Source organism: Hippocampus bargibanti, linkage group LG02 (genome assembly GCF_051943395.1).
Source record: "Hippocampus bargibanti isolate YZ-2025 linkage group LG02, ASM5194339v1, whole genome shotgun sequence".
Classification (NCBI taxonomy): domain Eukaryota; kingdom Metazoa; phylum Chordata; class Actinopteri; order Syngnathiformes; family Syngnathidae; genus Hippocampus; species Hippocampus bargibanti.
Genome location: NC_142735.1, coordinates 802,027 through 815,205, shown reverse-complemented (window position 1 = coordinate 815,205; position 13,179 = coordinate 802,027). Strand labels below are relative to the sequence as shown.

Genomic DNA, 13,179 nt, shown 5'->3' with positions numbered 1-13,179 from the left:
AGTCCAAGCTCCATGGAAATCATTTATCAGCCTGTGGAAACGGGCTGATTCATTCCTCACAGATCGGTGGCCATTTTGTTGCCTCTTTTTGGGTGAGACATTCCCCCCCACCCGCTTGCCTCAAAATGACACGGAATAAATTATTTAATTGATTGCAAACATGTATGCTTTCCTCTTCAGAACTATTTGAATCATATTCATAACTGGATGAGTAACAAGAAAGCATCTTCTCCGAATCTGAAGCCATTGTTTTGATTCTGGAGCAAGGCAGTGTGTAACCAATAGTGACATCACGAACAAGGGGGCGTGATTTTATTTATCTGCCCAGATCCAAGCTAATTTTAAAGTAGTTTTGGGACACTTTGATTCATTTTTATTGGTGTTTTGCATTTGACTAAAAATATCAGCCTGCATGTTTTGGGTATTTTAGATAAAACGTTTTTCTGAGTTAGGAAACAAAAAAAACGGTGTCGATTGTCCTTTAAGTGTGCCATCAGCTACCGTGCGTCAATTTGCAACAAATGACCTCGGAAACCATCCAGCCACTCAGCTGTCCAAATCTAAATTGGGTGTATGCCAGCTTATTTTGCTCCCTGTCCAACCATTGCCAAGCACAACAATGTGGGGCGGCCCCAATGCAAGTTCTTGCTGCTGACAGGTTATGTTAATGTCCATCTGGTCATGGTTTGCTTCAGACGTGTCTTTCAGCGGCCGTCTGGATTTATCAGAGCCCCTGCGAGACTCTGTTAAAAGCCTGCACACCTAGCCAATTTAGATGTAAAAAGGCTGAAACCGTTTCAAGTTAATGTTTAAAATGATGTCATATTTGTTCTTTGATTGACTTGGCACTAGCATCAATGAGGCACTGGAGGACGCAAGACCACCCGTGACAACAGTCTCTCTCATACAAAAATGTAGCGTGGGACATTTTAAAGGACGAATCAAGTGCATTCAATATGTCTGTGTACGCTCTCAGTCGTACAGGAGTGAAAAGGTTTCTTCAGGGGCCTATCGAAGCAGAGGTCTGGCATCGCCACCTATGGACGTTACGGATATACAGTAAAGTCTCGTTATATCGATATCGGTTATATCGATAGTACTGCTTATTACGATACTATTTCTATGAACGCAAGGAGAAAATTACATGCGCGCAGGGTCTGATATATCGATAGTGCCGGTTATATCGATTTTTTTTTTTCCGACTCCCGAGAATATCAATATAACGAGACTTTACTGTATATACATACTGGCGCTCCATGTCATATTTTCAATTCCCGAATAAAATCGGGGATGGTAGGCTTCTTCTTTTCCTTTCGGCTTTTCCCTTCAAGGGGTCGCCACAGCAAATCAGTGTCCTCCATCTTTGGAGGTTGGATCCGCATGTTTGTTTTGGCCAAGCTTTTACGTCGGATGTCCTTCCTGACACAACCCTCTGTATTTATCCGGGCTTGGGACCGGCACAAGAAGACTTATGTCCCTTTGTGGCTACAGAACAAGCAACTCGCTCAGTAGAAGTCTCCCAAACACAAAATGGTCATCGGCACAGCAACATTGAAAGAAGCAAAAACTATACTTACCATTTGATGACAATGCTCTGATCTTACCGTAAAATGGGCTTCTCTTTCTCTACATTCCATAACAAACAGAACTTCAAAGTCCTTTAAGCACACATAAGCGAAAAAAACTGCTAACTTAACACAACAAAAGTAGCATGCGGAAAGAAAATTATGGCAGTGAATGAGTTAAAACGATGTTTTTTGTTACTGAGCTGGATCTCCAACACTTTGTATGCTGCTGATATCCAAGCAGGTATCCATTCAGCTCACAGGCACGCCCCTACCATGTCCATGCTATAACTTTAAAGATCTCACATTCATCTGTGTCGCAGCCCATCTCTAAGGTGATCCTTCAATCTTACAGCGATACCTCGGTTTACAAACCCCTTGGCTTACGAACTTTTCGGTTTACGAACGTTAAATTTATGAAAATTTTACCCTGGCATACAAACCATTTTTCGGGACACACGGAGGGCCACAATCAGTGATGTTTCGTTCGCGTACGAGCCTGTTCTCCTTGCAATAAAATGGCAGCCAACTCATGTTTGTCCTCTATTCCCCACCCCCAGTCGTCGGTTAAAGCCACGTGATTGGTCAAGAGGGGAGGTGGTTTAATCATTAAAGAGACAGGCAGACGACAGCGAGAGAGTGAGAAAATTGAGTTAATAGTTCAAAGGCAGAGTGTAGACTGTAAGGATAAAATTCCCATCAATCAGGTTCCACGAATAACCCGCACAAGCCATCTGTACACTTGATGCAAAAGGCTATCGACCCAGCTAAACAGCGCGCAATTGCTGAGGAACTAGGTAAAATGATCGCAGATAAAGTACTTACAAGGGATAATTCCTCAAGATGGTGAAAGAAGGCTACGTTCCTCATCAAGTGTTTAATGCTGACGTCTGTGTAAGTTCTCAGTCGTACAGGAGTGGTCCATCGATGAGAAGGTTTCTTCAACCGTCATCTGTCCAAATTTGAAGGTTTCGGACGTTTCGCTGACAAAGCCTCTTGGATAGGAGGCGAAACGTCCGAAACCTTCAAATTTGGACAGATGACGGCTGAAGAAACCTTCTCATCGATGTTTAATGCTGATGAAACCGGCCACTCCATTCCATCAAGCCACCAACAACCATTACAAAGGTGAATAAAACGACTTTATTACACAATACCGTTTATGTCTTTAATTATAATACCATAGCACATTTATTATACATACATGACGGTATATTTTGTGTAATTTTAAGGGTTAAAAAAATTAGAAAGTAGAAAATTGTGTTTTATGGGGACCTGGGAACGGATTATTCTCATTTTAATGGTTTCCCATGGGAAATGAATTTTTGGGATACACAGTTTTTGCCTTGCACACTCTGTCTGGGAACCAATTAAGTTTGTAAGCCAATGTATAACTGTATTTATTTTTGGCGACCATATGGGTGCCTAGTGCCACCTGCCGAGGTGCAAACAAGGGGGAGGGTCTCAGAGAGACTGGCAGCTTGGTGCCGCAAGAAGAGATTGAAAGTCCTAATGGCGTAATGGGCTTGCTGTGTGGGTGACTGCACCACGCTGCCCACAAGCCTTTGAGCAATTGAACCCTGGCAACACGGAGGCATGACTTGTCAAAGTGATACTAATGGCTTGGTTCATTGCATAATTGCAACATTTGCTTATGAAACTGTCTGCGGGCTAAGTCAGGTGGCGTTGGTTGTTGAACATCATCAGGGATGGATGGTTGCAATTTCCCTCATCCACCTCATTCATCAGTCTAAGATTTTTAACGCTGTATTGAATGTTTATGTAGTCCTAAAACTCTTTATTGTGTGTGTCCTGGAATTTGTGTGACAATGACACAAACCCTGGCACTGCAGTGGACACAGTTTTGCATGTCTGGCAGTGATTGAGTTAAAACATTTATCCTGGTCATTAAAATGTTGTAAACAAATAAATAATATAATACTGATACTGCTAATACTAGTAATACTACTACTACAACTACTACTACTATTAATACCACTACTATTACCACTACTCCTACCACTATTACTACTTCCACTACTACTATTACTAGTACTACTACTCCCACCACTACTACTACTACCATTACTACCACTAGCACTACCACTACTGGTTGTACTACTGCTACTACTACCACTATTACTTACCACTTGTACTACCACTACTTGTATGACCACTACTACTATTACTACTACTACCACTGTTACTTACCACTACTACTACCACTACTAACTACTACTACAACTATTACTTACCACTACTATTACCACTACCACGACTACTACCACTACTAAGACCACTATTACTACTACTACCACTATTACTTACCACTACTAGTATCACTACTACCACTTCTACTATTACTACTAATATCATTACTACTACCACTATTACTTACCACTACTACCACTACTAACTACTACCATTACTACTACTACTCCTACCACTACTATTACCGCTACCACTACTACTACTACTGCCACTGCTGCCACTACTACCAGTACCACTTCTACTACTGCTACTGCGACCACCACTACTAGTTGTCCTACTAGTACTAGTACTACCACTAATACCACTACTACTGCTACTGGTAATAATACTAATACTATTACTGCTACTACTACTACTACTATTTACTACTACTACTACTACTAATAATAATAATAATAATCATTCCAGGCTTGAAAATGAACTGGTCAAAGAAGTCATTAGAAGTACAAAATAAGTATGAGATTTCAGCCCACAATGAGCATATGTGACCACATGTCAACCACGATTAAAATCAGTCATTGGGCTTACTTTTAATTTTAATGCCATGGAATATGTATCCCTCTCAAATCCTTTTGCACCCTGCAACGCGAGCTAAATCGATAGCGCACGCAAGTTGGCTGTCACTCAAAAGACAATATCATTACTGCACGTCGACTCCTGGCTGGGTTATCAGCGTCATATTGACAAATCAGATTTGAAACGGCATTACTAAATGTCGACACGTGAAAGCTTCCCGGCTTCTCTCATCAACTTTGTGTGCCATTCCAGCCACACAATCTCATTTTGTTCACGTTGAATGACGTGGCCCAACATCTGGAATCTTATTGCTGCAGATGTGTTTGTTTCCACGGGATCATATGCGGGAGAAATCAACAGAATATTTCTGGCTTGCTAATTGCGTGCATGTCTAATCAGAGACATGGCAACACCCGTTAAGACACGCACATGGCTGCTTCTTTTTTGTTTAATCGGAATCATCTTTATTGGCCGGGTATGGAGAACACACAAGAAATGTGTCTCTGATAGAACACGCTGCACTAGTATCATCATTAAAAAAATTGCATAGAGGCACTATCGAGTTATACAGTGATACCTTGGCTTACAAACGTAATTTGTTCCTAGACAGTGTGTAAGGCGAAAAGTGTATATCCCAAAAATTAATTTCCCATAGGAAACCATTAAAATGAGAATAATCCGTTCCCAGGTCCCCATAAAACATAATTTTCTACTTTCTAATTTTCTAATCCTTAAAACTACACAAAATATACCTTGTTTTATGTATAATAAATGTGCTATGATATTATAATTAAAGAAATAAACTACTGTATAATCGATGAACGTAGCCTTCTTCTTTCGCCATCTTGAGGAATGATCCCTTGCAGGTGCTTTATCTGCGATAATTTTACCTAGTTCCTCATCAATTGTGGTCTGTTTCAGAATCAGAAAACCTTTATTCGTCCCACAATGGGGACATTTTGCTGGGTTGATAGCTTTTTGCATCAAGTGTGCAGATGGCTTGTGCTGGTTATTTGTGGAGCCTGATCGATGGGAATTTTAACCTTGCAGTCTACACTCTGCCTTTGAACGATCAAAGTTGAAACGAGTCCAAATGTCACTGTTTTCTATCCATTTTGTCACTCTCTCTGTCGTCTGCCTGTCTCTTTAATTTTTAAACTACCTCCCCTCACTGCTGCGTTCTTGACCAATCACGTGGCTTTAACCGACGACTGGGGGTGGGGAATAGAGGACCAAAACAAGCCGGCTGCCATTTTCTTGTTAGAACGGGCTCGTTTGCGAACGACACATCACTCATTGTGGCAGCTCCGTGTGTATCCCAAAAAATAATTCATATGTTGAGGTAAAATTTTCATAAATTTAACGATTTGTAAACCGAAAAGTTTGTAAGCTAAGAGGTTCGTAAACTGATGTATCACTGTATGTGTGTTAATGCTTATGGCAATGGGGGAAGAAGCTGTTTTAATATCTGCTGGATTTGGTGAGCATGGATCGGTAGCGCCTGCCTGAGGGAAGTCACTGGAAAAGGTAGTGAGCATGGTGCGGAGGGTCCAGTAGGATTTTCCGCGCTCTTGTCTTGAATTTTGCAGTGTGCAAGTCCTCGAGGGTGGCTATTTTGATATTTTTCCCCAACATTTTGTGATGTGCAATAAATTAATTAATTAGCGTATTTTCCCTTTGTATAAGGCGCATCGGAGTATAAGGCGCACCCGCAAGGAATAATATTAAAAATAAATACTGTAATAATACATTCTATTTCAAGTGCCTTTCAAAGCTGTTAAGGTCACTTTACCGTCACAGACAAGCATCGATACAATAATAAATAGAATACAATTATAAATAGAATACAATTATAAATAGAAAGAGATAGAGCTACACAGAAAATGCCATTATAAATAGGTGTACTATCGCTACTACTACCACTCACTACTACTACCACAATTACCACTACTACTACGACTACTACTACCACTAATAGTTGTACTACTACTACTAACTACTACCACTACTACTACTACTACTACCACGATTACTTACCACTACCACCAATAGTTGTACTACTACTACTAACCACTACTACTACTACTACTACTACCACTACTACCACTACTACTGCTACGACCACTACTAGTTGTACTACTGCTACTACTACTACTACTACTACTACTACTACTACTACAACCACTACTATTGCCACTACTACTACCACTAGCACTACTATTATCATTGTTTACAGTCACTGTTAGATGAACTTTTGTATTCTCCTTTGTGTTGTAAATGCTGTCAAAAAAAGTGTTGTGGGGTAAATACGAAGAGTTTGGTGTGTGTGATTTAAACTGCAAAGCAAGAAAAGTGTCTTCCAGCAGCTGCTCATCAAGCTATTTCCCTCCCATTGTTGAATGCGTTTGACTGAAATTATAGATTGAGGGGTAAAAGTGCTGTCCTTATGTACATCATGTCCTCGCTGAGAAATGACACCCCCACCCCCACCGCCGCCATTAGTCGCATGCACACTGCCGTTCATGGACCATTACGACCTCCTGGAAATCACAATCACACATGAGCACACAAGGCAATATTCGGCACTCAGTTAAGGCGCAACCAAAACACAAAAATATGAAACATTATGGTGGTTTGTTTCCTCTTAGCCACGCCTGAGCAAACGCGCAATGTTTAACACTGCCATGTGTATCGTCACATTCAAATATGTCCTTGGAAGATGTGGCGGTTGCACCCCTTACATACAGTAATGCTGTATCGATCGCTGTTTGAATTGGTTTGATAACAGCCCTGTCAAAACAGCTCTTTTAACAATCACATTAGAGCTTTTAGGAACAATCGATTCCTCGGGGGCGGGTGGCTTCAAGTCTGCCGGATGATCTTAAAGGGAAGCTTCAGATATAAATAAAGCTTTTTAAAGCAGATTTGACAGATAGCGATCACATCTTCGTGCTTCACAAAATGTCTGACAGAGTAGCTTGAATCGAGTACCGTATTTTGCGGTGTATAAGGTGCTACTCAAAAGCCTTGATTTTCTTCTAAAGGCGACCCTGCGCCTTATACGCAAGTGCGGCTTATATGTGAAGTCATATTGAGCCACAACAGGTCTCACAACTACTGTCAGCAGCCACCAAATCCATTTCCAGACAAAGTACTGCGTAACCTAGCCTCTACTGTGGTGCCTTATAATGTTGTGCGTATTACATTTGGGGAATATATTATAATATTAATATATTTGGAAACTTTTTTTTCGTTTATTGAAAGTGCGCCTTATAGTCCGGTGCGCCTTATATATGGTAAAAGTTTGAAAACACACCATTTATCAAGGGTGGAAGAAGTAGCGCTTAACCTAGCCTCTACTGTGGCACCTTATAATGTAGTGTTCTTTACATTTGGAAAAAAATATATTTCTATATGATACAGGTAACATCCAAGTTACGACCAGGTTCCGTTCCGACGAAACGGTGGTAAGTCAAATGGTCGTAAGTCGAGATCCATTCAAAATGGCTGACATAACGTTACCACGACAGGATAGTGTACAATGTCAATCTGTTGTTTTTAAGCGACATTTTTGGTTGAATACTATTATATACTACACTGTTTACAGTTAATTTATAAATTGTATAACTTTTAGTGTTATTTTTATCATTTTATATTATCGATTTTTATTACTGTAAAACTATACCTGTAATGTATACAAAACTGCTGTACAGTAGTTTTTGGCGGACGGACCATTTTTTTCTTTCAGCGCAGACGTGGATTGCTATCGAGTGGAGTACTTGTGCTATTATGGGACCAAAAAAAAAGACCCCACCACAGCCTAGTGTTAAGTCTAAGAGGACACAAAAGAAAATTACGGTCGAGCAAGAGATCTTCGACAAACACAAATGAGTTGTGCGTTTGCTTGATTTAGCGTCCCAGTATCAGTATGCTAAGTCGACCATCGCTACGTGTGGCTAAGGATGTTTCTGTGTTGTCTAAGCAACGGTCTCAGGCAATAGAAAAATTTCTGTTGATTTGGATTAACGAAAAGCAGCTAGCAGGGGACAGTGTGAGTGAGGGTATTATCGCTGAGAAAGCACGGCAACTTCACTCGGATATCATCAAGAGGCAACGATCATCACAAAGGTAAATAAAACAACTTTATTAGACAGTCCAGTTTCTTTAATAACAGTACAATAGCACATGCATTCTACATAAAATAAGGTATATTTTTTTATAGTTTTAAGGCTTATTTAGTAGAAAATTTGTTATATGGTGACCTGGGAACGGATTATTCCCATTTTTAATGGTTTCTTATGGGAAATAAATGTTTGGGAGATGAACTTTTCGCCTTAAACACACTTTCTGGGAATCAATTAATTTCGTAAGATGTGGTATCACTCTATCTAGGGCTACCAGCAGAACTTTAGTTCGCTCACAAAGCTTTTCGGATGAGGAGCAAAATGTCCGACACCTTCAAAGAAGTACAGATGACGGCTAAAGAAACATTTTCATCAACTGTACATATGTGTGTGTGTGTGTGTGTGCGTGAGTGTGTGTGTGTGTGTGTGTGTGTGTGTGTGTGTGTGTGTGTGTGTGTGTGTGTGTGTGTGTGTGTGTGTGTGTGTGTGTGTGTGTGTGTGTGTGTGTGTGTGTGTGTGTGTGTAAAGATAGATTTTTACCCCAACTACCCCGCCCAAGTGCTACTCTAGCACGTCACATGCTAATTCTTTTCAACCCTGTATTAGAATGAACTCCATCCACATTTAAAGGCGTACAGCTCAACAATAGACAGATTATTCCAGTTAAGCACACTCTGCTGAGATGACTGCCATTTTTTTTTTCTTAAAACCCTTCGGAAGTGTGCTGTTATGCATCCATTATTTCCCCGCGCCGGGGCTAGCGTGCGTGAAAGCTAAATTGCCGAGTCACCGCATCAGTTGGAGAAATGGAGGTGTTCACTGATAATTGCTTGATTTCTCTTCGATGTTGAACACCGCTCTCAAGAGCTTAAAGTCCGGTTGCCAAGTCAGCGAGAGGTGACGATGAGATGCCGCTGGCGTTTCTCTTGGGCTTCTTAATTGGGCTTTGTTATTACCGACCAATGCAATGGCGGCAAGCCAAAAAAAATCTCAGCTTTTTCTATAAAACATAGAGGGCGTTCCACTTTGACCGGTCGTCTCCCGGGGGCAAAGCGCAGCTGCTCTCTCTGACGAAGGTAACCTGAGTTTGAATCCCTCTTTGTAATAATAATAATAATCCTACATTTCATTTCTGAGCGCCTTTCAAAACGCTCAAAGTCACTTTATTAATAATAATAATAATACATTTCATTTATAGGCGCCTTTCAAAACTCTCAAGGTCACTTTACAGTCACAGGATCAGTTTTTCAGCGGGTGAGTAGCGGCAGCAACATGCGCCAGCGTTCACTCAACCTGGAATAACTTAAATAGATAGAAAGTTAGCTAATAGATAACTAATAGATAGCTAGCTAGCTAGTTAGATAGCGAATAGATTGCAAATAGATAGCGAATGGATAGCTAGCTACATAGCCAACAAGCTAGTTAGATAGCAAATAGATAGCTAGCTAGTTAGATAGCGAATAGATAGCTAGTTAGTTAGACAGTGAATATCTAGCAAATAGATAGCCAGCTAGCTAGTTAGGTAGCTAATAGATAGCGAATAGATTGCAAATAGATAGCAAATGGATATCTAGCTAGGTAGCCAGCTAGCTAGTTAGAAAGCAAATAGATAGCTAGCTAGTTAGATAGCGAATAGATAGCAAATAGATAGCTAGCTAGTTAGACAGTGAATATCTAGCAAATAGATAGCCAGCTAGCTAGTTAGGTAGCTAATAGATAGCGAATAGATTGCAAATAGATAGCAAATGGATAGCTAGCTAGGTAGCCAGCTAGCTAGTTAGATAGCGAATAGATAGCAAATAGATAGCTAGCTAGGTAGCCAGATTGGTAGTTACGCAGCGAATAGATAGCAAATAACTTGACAGTCACAGGATAAGTTTTTCTGCGGGTGAGCAGCGGCAGCCACATGCGCCAGCGTTCACTCAACCTGGAATAACTCAAATAGATAGAAAGTTAACTGGCTAGCCAATTGAAAACGAATATATAGCTAGCTAGTTAGATAGCGAATGGATAGCAAATAGATATCAAATAGATTTAGAGCGAGGTAGCCAGCTAGCTAGTTAGATAGCGAGCTAGTTAGATAGTGAATAGATAGCATATATCCAGCAAGGTAGCCAGCTATCTAGTTACGTAACGAATAGATAGCAAATAGCTAGCTAGCTAGTTAGATAGCAAACAGGTGGCAAATATGCAGCCACTCAACCCGGAAGTCACTCAAATAGATAGAAAGCTAGCTAACTAGCCAATAATAATAATAATAATAATAATACTCGTAACAATATTAGTAATAATAATAATAATAATAATAATACCTTTTATTTCTAAGCGCCTTTCAAAACTCCCAAGGACACTTTACAATCACTGGATTTTTTATTTTTGTGCGGGTGAGAAGCGGCAGCCATGCAGCGGCAGCCATTCGCGCCAGTGTTTACTCTAACCGGAAGTAACACAGAAATGAAGTTATGAAAGGAAGAAGAAAGGAAAGAAAGAAGTAGAAAAATAAAATACAGGAGCTGTTGGAAAGGCAGCAATTCGAGTAAAAAAAAAACAAACAAAAACAAAATAAATAATATTTAAAGACAACACACAGACACAGAGAGTCATTCATTCTTCAGCAATTACTGTACCCTCTTTGTGACATGAAGCAGTTCTAGATGAAATGGGAAATGATCAAAGCATCCTTTTCAGCAGTGGATCAGGGACGTCACTGTGGAATGTGCACTTCTACTACAAGCTAAATGTTACATAGCTAATAGCTAGCCAGCTAGATAGATAGCTATATAGCTAACAGTTAGCACAGACGGCCACCTCTCTTCGTTTTTCCACATCGACTCCCCCCCCCCCCCTACTTGGAGATCATTTTCGACACAATCATGGAGTTGTCTCCTCTTCTCTTATTTTTCTGCCCGCATTCGTTTATCTCCACGGGGAGGTGCCGATTGTCGACAATCGGCACATTTTTGAAATTTTTAGACGGCGGGAGGCCACAATCTTTGATTCTACCTACCATCACAGTACTATACCTCCGTGCTACTCTTACACCGGGTCTATTTTCAGCAATGTCTTGGCCTCGCAGGTGAAAAGGGAAAGGTGACAGACATGTACAAAATGACATTTTATTTTTGGTTCTGTAGTTGAGGCATTCTCTGTACTTGTTTACAGCACGGGTACTTTGTGTGAACGCTTTCACAAACACGCAGCGCCTATGAAGATTTTAAAAGAAATAAGCACCAAAGCTTGTTCAATATAATACATGTGCTTAAAAAAACAAGTAGGAAGTATAAACAAAATAATTCACGTATATTTTTGACTTGCAATATCATTGTTATATTATTGTTTAAGGACAACTGACATCACTTTTTTGTTTCCTGACATCAGAAAACCGTATTATAGCATCTAAAATACCCAAAACACGCAGTATGATATTTTTAGTCAAATGCAAAACACCAATAGAAATGACTTACAGTGTCTAAAAAGTACTTCAATTTAAAACCGGAAGTGGCCAGTTTAAGAAGGTCCCGCCCCCATGTTCGTGGTGTCACGGCAAGACGTCTTGCCTCGCTCGAGAATCAAAACAATGGCTTCAGATTCGGAAAAAAAGATGCTTTCTTGTTATTCATCCAGTTATGAATATGATTCAAATAGTTCTGAAGAAGAAAGCATACATGTTTGCAATCAATTAAGGAATTTATTCCGTGTTATTTTGAGGCAACATTGAGAGGAAATGTATGACCAAAAAAGAGGCAGAAAATGGCGGCAGAGCTCCGTGTGAGGAATTAATCCTTACATGGAGCTTGGTCGGCCTCTTCTGGCTCTTTTTGGTGCAACATGAGGTTTTCAGACCAAACAAGTACAGCAAAATGCATTGACGTGATGGAAGGACTTCTACAATGTGTCCCTTTTTTCGGTCAGGGGCGTTCCTTCAGTGATGTCACGTACGGACTCGTCACCAACTCAAAAACAAGACTTCCGGAATATTCAGCGCGAGTCTTAAAACGTAAAATATAGCAATATGCCGTGGAATCTTTGTCAAATATGCTCAGTAGAAGTCATTTGAAGCCATTTTACAAATTATGGACACAACTTGTCCGGAGACGTCGGTTGTCCTTTAAGTCATTTTTATTGGTGATTTGCATTTTTTTGGTATTTTAGATCCTATGAAACGTTTTTCTGATGTCAGTTAGGAAACAAAAAAAAATGGTGTCGGTTGTCCTTTAAATTCAGCGATACCCATTAGTTAAACAGTTTTTTTTAATTATTATTATTCATTGCACGCCTCCCACCTTAGTAGATTTGCTGGTAGGAGTACACCTCGTCCATGTGCCACTCAGCAGCTTCCAATAACAACTTGATTATGCAACATTAGTGTTTTCATTACCAGGAAAGTGCTTTTGAGCTGTCGCGACAAAGACTGTTTTACAACTCCCGCTTTGGAATATCCGTTGATACAATTCAAGTTGCACTTTAAAGGGCAACCGACGTCACTTTTTTTGGTTTTTAACTGACATCAGAAAAACGTTTTATAGCATCTAAAATACCCAAAACATGCAGTATGATATTTTTAGTCAAATGCAAAAAACACCAATAAAAATGACTTCAAGTGTCCAAAATCTTCAAAAAATTGAGCTGCGAATTGGGCATTTTCAGAAAGTCCCGCCCCCAGTTCGTGACGTCACGCCAAGACGTCTTGCATTGCTGGAGAA

At 40.2% G+C, this 13,179-nt stretch overlaps 1 protein-coding gene across 1 annotated transcript in view; it reads left to right on the top strand.

Annotated features, from left to right (window-relative positions):
* The window catches only part of unc5a (unc-5 netrin receptor A), a 233,535-nt gene that overhangs the window by 49,555 nt on the left and 170,801 nt on the right, over positions 1-13,179 (top strand). The gene's annotated exons all lie outside the window — the stretch shown is intronic.